General features: G+C 37.8%; 1 non-coding gene across 1 annotated transcript; it reads left to right on the forward strand.

Annotated features, from left to right (window-relative positions):
* Positions 1 to 2,093: 2,093 nt before the first annotated feature.
* LOC148561411 (small nucleolar RNA R71) lies at positions 2,094 to 2,201 on the forward strand. Its single transcript, XR_015887926.1, has one exon. It is a non-coding gene; the product is annotated as a small nucleolar RNA R71 (small nucleolar RNA).
* Positions 2,202 to 10,710: the final 8,509 nt, after the last annotated feature.

The following is a 10,710-nucleotide window of genomic DNA, read 5'->3' on the forward strand; positions in this document are numbered from 1 at the left end:
CCCTTGCTGTGCAATCCTGGCGTTTAACGCCAGACTGCTGCTTGTTTCTAGCGTTAAATGCCTAAATGTAGCCTGTTTCTGGCGTCTAACGCTAGGAAGATGCTTGTTTCTGGCGTTAAACGCCAGCTTGGAGCCTGTTTCTGGCGTTAAACGCCAGATAGATGCTTATTTCTGGCGTTTAAACGCCAGACTGCTCTCCTCCAGGGTGTGCTGTTTTCAATGCTGTTTTTCATTCTGTTTTTGATTTTTCAGTAGTTTTTGTGACTTCACATGATCATCAACCTAATAAAACACGAAATAACAAAAAGAAAATAAAATAGATATAATTAAATAACATTGGGTTGCCTCCCAACAAGCGCTTCTTTAATGTCAATAGCTTGACAGTGAGCTCTCATGGAGCCTCACAGATAATTAGAGCAAGGTTAGAACCTTCCAAAACCAAACTTAGAGTTTGAATTTAGGGGTTCAACACCAAATTTAGAGTTTGGTTGTGGCCTCCTAACACCAAACTTAGAGTTTGACTGTGGGGGCTTTGGTTGACTCTGTAGTGAGAGAAGCTTTTCATGCTTCCTCTCCATGGTTACAGAAGGAGATCCTTGAGTCTTAAACACAAGGTTGTCCTCATTAAGTTGAAGGACCAATTTTCCTCTGTCCACATCAATCATAGCTCTTGCTGTGGCTAGGAAGGGTTTTCCAAGTATGATGGATTCATCCTCTTCCTTCCCAGTGTCTAGGATTATGAAATCAGCAGGGATGTAAAGGCCTTCAACCTTTACTAACACGTCCTCTACTTGTCTATAAGCCTGTTTTCTTGAGTTGTCTACCATCTCTAATGAGATTCTGGCAGTTTGTACCTCAAAGATCCCAAGTTTCTCCATTACAGAGAGTGGCATTAAGTTTATTCCTGACCCCAGGTCATACAGAGACTTCTAAAAGGTAATGGTGCCTATGGTACAGGGTATTAAGAATTTGCCTGGATCCTGTTTCTTTTGAGGTAATTTCTGCCTATCCAATGCATTTAGTTCATTGGTGAGCAAGGGAGGTTCATATTCCCAAGTCCCATTACCAAATAATTTGGCATTCAGCTTCATGATTACACCAAGGTATTTAGCAACTTGCTCTTCAGTAATTTCTTCATCCTCTTTAGAGGAAGAATACTCATCAGAGCTCATGAAGGGCAGAAGGAGGTTCAATAGAATCTTTATGGTCTCTAGATGAGCCTCAGATTCCTTTGTTTCCTCAAAGGGATTCTTCTTATTGGTCACTGAACGTCCCAGGAGGTCTTCCTCACTAGGATTCACGTTCTCCTCCTCCTCTTTGGGTTCAGCTACATCGTGTAAGGCTATGGCCTAGCACTCTCTTTTTGGATTTTTTTCTGTATTTCTTGGGAGAGTACTTGGAGGGATTTCAGTGACTCTTTTAGTCAGCTGGCCCACTTATGCCTCCAAATTCCTAATGGAGGACCTAGTTTCATTCATGAAACTCACAGTGGCCTTAGATAGATCAGAGACTATATTTGCTAAGCTAGATGGATTCTGCTCAGAATTCTCTGTCTGTTGCTGAGTGGATGATGGAAAAGGTTTGCTATTGCTAAACCTGTTTCTTCCACCATTATTAAAGCCTTGTTGAGGCTTTTGTTGATCCTTCCATGAGAAATTTGGATGATTTCTCCATGAGGGATTATAGGTGTTTCCATAGGATTCACCCATGTAATTCACCTCTGCTATTGCAAGGTTCTCAGGATCATAAGCTTCTTCTTCAGAAGAGGCCTCTTTAGTACTGTTGGATGATTCCTTCAATCCATTCAGACTCTGAGAGATCATATTGACTTATTAAGCCAATATTTTATTCTGAGCCAATATGGCATTCAGAGTATCAATTTCAAGAACTCCCTTCCTCTGAGGCGTCCCATTACTCACAGGATTCCTTTCAGGAGTGTACATGAACTGGTTATTTGTAACCATGTTAATAAGTTCTTGAGCTTCTGCAGGCGTTTTCTTTAGGTGACTGGATCCACCTGCAGAATAGTCCAATGACATCTTTGATAATTCAGACAGACCATCATAGAATATATCTAGGATGGTCCATTCTGAAAGCATGTCAGAAGGACACTTTTTGGTTAGTTCCTTGTTTCTCTCCCAAGTTTCATAGAGGGATTCACCTTCCTTTTGTCTGAAGGTTTGAACATCCACTCTAAGCTTGCTAAGCTTTTTAGGAGGAAAGAACTTGGCTAAGAAAGCCGTGACCAGCTTATCCCAAGAGTTCAGGCTATCTTTAGGTTGAGAGTCCAACCATACTCTAGCTCTGTCTCTTACAGCAAACGGGAAAAGCATAAGCCTGTGGACCTCGGGATCAACCCCATTGGTCTTAACAGTATCACAGATCTACAAGAATTCAGTTAAGAACAGAAAAGGATCTTTTGATGGAAGTCCATAAAACTTGCAGTTCTGTTGCATCAGAGAAACTAATTGAGGTTTCAGCTCAAAATTGTTTGCTCCAATGGCAGGGATTGAGATGCTTCTTCCATGTAAATTAGAATTTGGTACAGTAAAGTCACCAAGCATCTTCCTTGCATTGTTATTATTTTCGGCCATGCCTCCTTCTTTTCCGAAAATTTCTGTCAGATTTTCTCCAGAGAGTTGTGCTTTAGCTTCCCTTAGCTTCCTCTTCAGAGTCCTTTCAGGTTCAGGATCAGCCTCAACAAGAATGTTCTTATCCTTGTTCCTGCTCATATGAAAAAGAAGAAAACAGAAAAGAAAATATGGAATCCTCTATGTCACAGTATAGAGATTCCTTTATGTGAGTAGAAGAAGATATGAATAGAAAAAGGAGAATTCAAACATAAGGGTGAGGAGTAGGTTCGAATTCTTGGGTGAAAAAGGGATGTTAATAGATGAATAAATAATTAGAAAGAGATGAGGGAGAAGAGTTTTTGAAAATTAGATAAAATAAAATAAAAGTATTTTTGTTTTTAAATTAAAAATTAAAATAAAAAATTCGAAAATTAAGCAAGGAAAATTAAATCAAATTAAATTAAATTTAAAACAAATAGTTAATTAAAAAGGAAGCTTTAGAAAAAGGGGAAGGTGATTTTCGAAAATTAGAGAGAGAGAATCAGTTAGGTAGTTTTGAAAAAGATAAGAATCAAACAAAAAAATAAGATTCATTGAAAAAGATTTGAAACTTAATTTTTGAAAAGATAAGAAGTTAAAAAAGAAGTTAGAAAAGATTTTGAAATTGATTTTGAAAGATATGTGATTGAAACTTATTTTGAGAAAGATTTGAAAAAGAAATTTTAAAAAAAATTTGATTTTGAAAATTAAGGTTGATTACTTGACTAACAAGAAACAAAAAGACATGATTTTAAAATTTAAAGATTGGACCTTTCTTAATAGGCAAGTAACAAACTTAAAAATTTTTGAATCAATCACATTAATTGTTAGTATTAATTTCGAAAATATGAAATAAAAATAAGAAAAAGATTTTGAAAATAATTTTGAAAGTTTCGAAATTCATAAAAGAAAAATGAAAAAGATTTGATTTTTGAAAAATATTTGAAAAAGATAGAATTTTTAAATTGAAAATTTGATTTGACTCAGAAGAAACAACTAAATTTTAAAAATTTTTAAAAAAGTCAACTCAAATTTTAAAAAATTTATGAGTGAAAAAGGGAAAGATATTTTTTTTATTTTTGAATTTTTAATGATGAGAGAGAAAAACAATAAAAAGACTCAATGCATGAAAGTTTTGGATCAAAACAAATGATGCATGCAAGAACACTATGAATGTCAAGATGAACACCAAGAACACTTTGAAGATCAAGATGAACATCAAGACTTATTTTTGAAAATTTTTCAAGAGAAGAAAACATGCAGACACCAAACTTAGAAATTTTTAATTTTTTAGACATTGTGAATTAAAAAATGCATATGAAAAACAACAAAAGACACAAAATAAGAAAAATTAAAGATCAAACAAGAGGATTCATCAAGAACAACTTGAAGATCATGAAGAACACATGCATGAATTTTCGAAAAATGCAAGAAGGTGATAAACATGCAATTGACACCTGATGAGTATTTTGGTGGAAAAATGAATTTCTCCCAAAACACACAAATCTAACCAGCAAGTGTACCGGGTCGCATCAAGTAATAAAAACTCACGGGAGTGAGGTCGATCCCACAGGGATTGAAGGATTGAGCAATTTTAGCTTAGTGGTTAATTTAGTCAAGCGAATCAAGATTTGGTTGAGTGTTTTGTGATTTGCAGAAATTAAATTGCATGGAATTAAAGAGAACAGGAAATAAATTGCTGAATCTTAAAGAACAAGAAATTAAATGGCAGAAACTTAGAATGCAAGAAATGTAAATTGCGGAATCTTAAAGTGCAAGAAATGTAAATGACTTGAATTGTAAAGGGGATTGGGACTTGGATTTGCAGAAATTAAACAAGGAAAAGTAAATTTGCATCAAGCAGAGAAGTAGAAGAGGGTTTGGGTTAAATCGGATCTTGAAGCAGAAAAGTAAATGAACATGAAAACAGTAAACAGAGAATTAGAAATTGAAAGTTCAGATCTCAGGACCCAGAGACTAGAAAACCGAGTCTAGATCTCAATGCCTTCCTAGATCCAACAAGAACAATTGCAAGGGAATTGTAAATTGCAAGGAAAGTAGATGAAGAGCAATTAACAGAAATTAAATTCAATCAAGCAGTAAATAAAGCAGAGAGATCCAAGGATGAGATTGAAACAGAATTTCTTCAATTCTCCAACCCAAGATCCAAGACAATTGTAATTGAAATTGAAAGCAATAAAACTAAGAGGAAGAGAGTGGAATTCTCCTTCCCCGAAACTAAGAAATTAAAGATCACTCAATATCCAAAGCTCTCCGAAAACTATTATGAAAATTCAAAGGGAAAGCTCTCCCCGAAGAACTTGAATTCTATCCTATTTATACACTTTCTTCAAATGATCTTCAAGCCTTGAGTTGGGCCTTTGCTCTTGGTGGAATTGGGTTGAAAGAGGCCTTGGTTGATTGCTCTTGGAGTTTGGAGAAGAACCAAAGTGAACCAAATGAACCGGGTTGGAGTTTTGCAAAAGTTGGAGTAAAAGTTGGAGCAAAAGTTAGGGTCTAACTTTTGGTCCAACTTTTCATATCAGCTCCCATATTTTGCTAATACCCACGTTGGTGCAAAAGTTAGGGGTCTAACTTTTGCTCCAACGTTGGCCTTCCTTGGTGCACTTATGGCACCAACGTTAGCCTAAAAGTTAGGGGCTAACGTTGGCGCAAACTTTTGCTCCTTCCCTTGTATTTTTCATGTGCCAACGTTAGCCCAAAAGTTAGGGGCTAACGTTGGCGCAAACTTTTGGTGGCCAGGGAGGTTTTTCTTATTCCAACGTTAGCCACCAAGTTAGGGGCTAACGTTGGCGCAAACTATTGGTGCCCAGGGTTGATTTTCATGTGCCAGCGTTAGCCCAAAAGTTAGGGGCTAACGTTGGTGCAAACTTTTGGTGCCCAGGGAGTGATTTTCAAGTTCCAACGTTAGCCCAAAAGTTAGGGGCTAACGTTGGGGCTAACTTTTCACCCAAAAGTTTGTGCAAAAGTTTGAGGCTAACTTTAGGTCCAGCTTTTTGCTTCCTGGTTCAAGTTCACTTATTCCATTGTCCTCTCTTTACTCCTAGCTATTCCTCCTTGCTTCAACCTTTCTCCAAGCTTTCTTCACCTATCATTAATCAACCAAACACATCAAAGCTATGCTTAAAATCATGAGATATTCATTCTTTCATAATATGTGACAATTATAGTATAAAACCTCATGAAATAGCATGAATTCATACATGGTTGATTAAATCAAAGGAAGCATGAAAATCTACCCAAATTAGCTTACTTGTAGCTCAAGAAAGTGCATAATTCAATTGAAAACTAAAGAAAAAGGCTAGTGAAACTAGGTTAAGATGACTTGTCATCACAACACAAAACTTAAAGCTTGCTTGTCCCCAAGCAAGAAAAGATTTATTGAGAAGAAAGAATGAAATGGAAGAGGCTGTTCATGCTAGCAGAGTATTATTGATAGTTCATGGGATTTTGTGTGGATATGTGAATACTCACTTCTTATTGACTCCTAGGCCTAGAAAGTCTCCTTCAAGCTTCAAGTAACATACTGCTATGACCTCTCATTATTCCTTTATCCTTGGCTATTACTTTGTTTATAAGCTTTATTTGAGTGTCATGTGTAGCAAGTTCATTTCCTTTTCTTTATACTTGACACATTATTCACTATAGACACTTGGCTCACATTCCTTCTTAGAACATTGATGCCCAGCACCTCTTTGGGCTACTAAGTGCCTTGTAGTTAGGTTGCTCTTGATAGTGGACTTTCAGCTGATGATCCCGGGTTAGTTAACCCAAGTCACCGAGTGTTGATGCAGTCCAAAGAACTTAGTAATCCAAGCAGATCCTAATACAAAGACACCACAGGCATATATTCTAAGGTTCAACCTATTGGTGTCCAGCTTTGTTTCTTTTTGTTTTTCTTTTGTTCTGTCATTTCTTTTTTTTTTCTTTCTTTTTGTTTTTCTTTCTAACCAAGGATTTTTATTCGATTGAGATTCATAGACAGTAGGCCACTCTATACTTAGAAGGAGATATCCTGGCTCTTTATTCACTAAAAGTGAGCTATTATACAATCACACACATACCACCACTTACTTTTATTCTACTTCTATCTAACAGAGACTATCTTACTTCACATTCAAACATTTCTTTTATTGAACTTAAAGATGCAGGGGACAAAACATACTTTTTGCTAAGTGAAAGTAAACACACAAGCACACACATAGACTAGCTTACTTATTTTAAAAGAAATTTGAATTTGTTTGAACTAAATGAACACTTTAACAAGACATCAATCAAAAGTATTTTTCAACAGCAAAGGTTAAGTATAGGTACAACCTATTGGTTTGCATTTCTTTTGTTCTTCTTTCTGTTGTGCCCCTTTTTGAGTTTTGATGCATAGTATCTTCAATTGGTGGTTAACTCCCAGATTTAATTCCTTGCTACTTTTTCTGATTCAACAGGTTAACTCTGGGCAAACTTTTGTGTCCTTGCTAAAGGTTATGAAATTGAGACTAAACAAAAATACTTAAGTTGTTGAATGATCTGTTTGATTGCTTGGAACTAGCAATGTGCAGGAAGTTAGAATGAAATTTTAAATGAAGTTTTGGTGGAACACCAAACTTAGCATCCTGCATTCTCCCTTAGATTGTTTTTGGTGTGCAACACCAAACTTAGCTCCTTGCAATACATAGCAGTTATCCAACACTCTTATTGAAAAAGTTATGAAAAGAAAACTACCTCAGGTTGGGTTGCCTCCCAACAAGCGCTCTTTTATTGTCACTAGCTTGACATCTTTCAATTCTTTTTAAGCGGGCTGTAGGTGTTGAACCTCTTTTTCCTTATCCCATTGTCCTCCCAAGTACAGCTTTGCTCTGTGACCATTTGCTGTGAATTGATTCTTTGTTGCCTCATCCAGCAGTTCAATATTCCCATAGGGAAAAATCTTTGTCACCAAGTATGGGCCAGTCCACTTAGACTTCAGTTTGCCAGGGAAAATTTTAAGCCTCGAATTATACAGGAGCACTTGCTGTCCTGGCTTGAATTCCTTCTTAGTGATCTTCTTGTCATGCCACTTCTTAGCTCTCTCCTTGTATATCTTAGCACTTTCATAAGCTTCTAGTCTAAATTCATCCAACTCATTTAGTTGTAACAACCTTTTTTCTCCTGCAGCTCGGGGATCAAGGTTGAGGAGTTTAGTGGCCCAAAAAGCTCTGTGTTCAAGCTCTACAGGGAGGTGGCAGGATTTGCCATACAATAGCTGAAAAGGTGACTTGCCAATAGGAGTTTTAAAAGCTGTCCTATATGCCCACAATGCATCCTCTAGCTTTCTAGCCCAATCTTTTCTTGTGATTCCCACTGTTTTCTCTAGGATCTTCTTTAATTCCCTATTTGCAAGTTCAGCTTGGCCGTTAGTCTGAGGATGGTAAGGTGTAGCTACTTTGTGAATTACTCCATATTTGTGGAGGAGTTTCTCCATCTGTTTGTTGCAAAAGTGACTACCATCATCACTAACAAGACCCTTGGGCACTCCATACCTAGTGAAAATGTGCTTTTTAAGGAATTGGAGGACAATCTGTGCATCACAGGTGGTTGTGGCTATGGCTTCCACCCACTTTGAGACATACTCCACTGCTACCAAGATGTATCTAAAAGAATAAGAAGGAGGAAAGGGCCCCATGAAATCAATTCCCCATAGATCGAACAATTCTAATTCTAATATAAAGTTTTGAGGCATCTCATTCCTTTTTGTTAATCCTCCTGCTTTCTGGCATTCATTACATTGGTGTACATATTCTCTGGCATCCTTGAAGATAGTTGGCCAATAGAAGCCACTCTGCAGTATTTTTGCGGCTGTTTTTTCTGGGCCAAAGTGTCCACCATAAGCTGAGCCATGACAATGCCACAAGATGTCCCTCACTTCACTTTCAGGAACACACCTTTTGATTACTCCATCAGAGCATCTCTTGAACAAGAAGGGTTCATCCCATGAAAATTTCCTTGCTTCATTGATCAACTTCTTCACTTGTTGCTTAGAGAACTCTTGCGGTATCTTCCTTCCCACTTTGTAATTTGCTATGTCAGCAAACCAAGGTGCTTGCTGGATCTGCAGAAGGTGCTCATCTGGGAAGCTTTCATTTATGGGCTGGGATGCTTTTTGACTTGTTTCATGTGGTAGCCTCGACAGATGATCAGCGACCTGATTTTCAGTGCCCTTCCTATCTCTTATCTCAATGTCAAATTCTTGTAGGAGCAGTATCCACCTGATGAGTCTTGGTTTAGCATCCTGTTTTGACATCAAATACTTAAGTGCAGCATGATCAGTATAAACCACAACTTTGGATCCTATCAGATATGATCTAAACTTATCAAATGCATAGACTACAGCTAGCAACTCTTTCTCTGTTGTGGTGTAATTTCTTTGGGCCTCATTCAACACTTTACTTGCATAATATATGACGTGATGCAAATTTCCCTCCTTTTGCCCAAGTACAGCACCAATTGCAAGGTCACTTGCATCACACAAGAGTTCAAAAGGTAATTCCCAATTTGGAGGTGTGATGATTGGTGCTGTTGTGAGTCTATTTTTTAAAGTTTCAAAGGCATGCTGGCAGTTTTCATCAAAAACAAAAGGGCTATCAAGTATTAACAGATTACTCAAAGGTTTGGCTATTTTCGAAAAGTCCTTGATAAACCTTCTGTAAAATCCGGCATGCCCCAAGAAACTTCTAACAGATTTCACATTAATTGGTGGAGGGAGCTTTTCTATGATCTCAACCTTTGCCTTATCAACCTCTATCCCTTTTCTTGAAACTTTATGGCCAAGAACAATCCCTTCGGGTACCATGAAATGGCATTTCTCCCAGTTTAAAACCAAATTAGTTTCTTGGCACCGTTTCAAGACAAGGGTTAAATGGTTTAAGCAAGCATTGAAATTATCACCAAAAACAGAGAAGTCATCCATGAAGACCTCTAGAAACTTTTCGACCATATCAGAGAAGATGGATAGCATACACCTTTGAAATGTGGCAGGGGTGTTGCAAAGCCCAAAGGGCATCCTTCGGTATGCAAAGACTCCAAATGGACACGTAAAGGCAGTCTTCTCTTGATCCTTGGGGTCCACCATGATTTGATTATACCCAGAATATCCATCCAAAAAGCAATAATATGCATGGCCGGCCAACCTTTCCAGCATCTGATCAATGAATGGGAGAGGGAAGTGGTCCTTTCTGGTCGCATCATTCAACCTTCTATAGTCTATGCACATCCTCCATCCAGTCACTGTTCTAGTAGGAATCAACTCATTCTTCTCATTAGTGATGACCGTCATTCCTCCTTTTTTTGGTACAACTTGAACCGGGCTCACCCATGGGCTGTCAGATATTGGGAAGATTATCCCTGCATTCCACAACTTCATTACTTCCTTTTGGACAACTTCCTTCATTGTGGGGTTTAGTCTTCTTTGAGGTTGAACCACTGGTTTGGAATTGTCTTCCAAGAGGATTTTATGCATACACACTGCAGGGCTGATACCTTTCAGGTCATCAATGGTCCATCCCAAAGCATCTTTGTGGGCTCTAAGTACATCAAGAAGTTCTCCCTCTTCCTTCTTTGTCAGGGATGAATTTATGATCACTGGGAAGCTTTCCGATGTGCCAAGGAAGGCATATTTGAGATGGGTTGGTAAAGGTTTCAGTTCTTGTTTTCGTACATCTTCCTTCTTGTCTTGTCTTTCATCTTGCTCAGTAGAGGTCTCAGCCACTTGTTCCTCTGTTGCCCCTTGATTTCCTTCTTGCTCTTGAAAGTTTTCTTCCAATATTTCTTCAAACAAACTGTCTATCATATCCACTCTTACGTAATCCTCTTGCTCAGGAATGTGTTGCATTGATTTGAACACATTTATGACCATTTGTTCATTATGGACCCTGAAGATCATTTCTCCTTTTTCTACATCAATGATGGCCCTTGCTGTGTGTAGAAATGGCCTTCCCAGAATGATTGAGTCGTTTCCTTCTTCTTCAGTATCCAAAATTACAAAATCTGCTGGGAAAATAAACTCCCCAACCTTCACCAACAGATTCTCCACAATTCCACTGGG

Source organism: Arachis ipaensis, chromosome B6, assembly GCF_059453495.1.
Source record: "Arachis ipaensis isolate K30076 ecotype BB chromosome B6, ASM5945349v1, whole genome shotgun sequence".
NCBI classification, from domain to species: domain Eukaryota; kingdom Viridiplantae; phylum Streptophyta; class Magnoliopsida; order Fabales; family Fabaceae; genus Arachis; species Arachis ipaensis.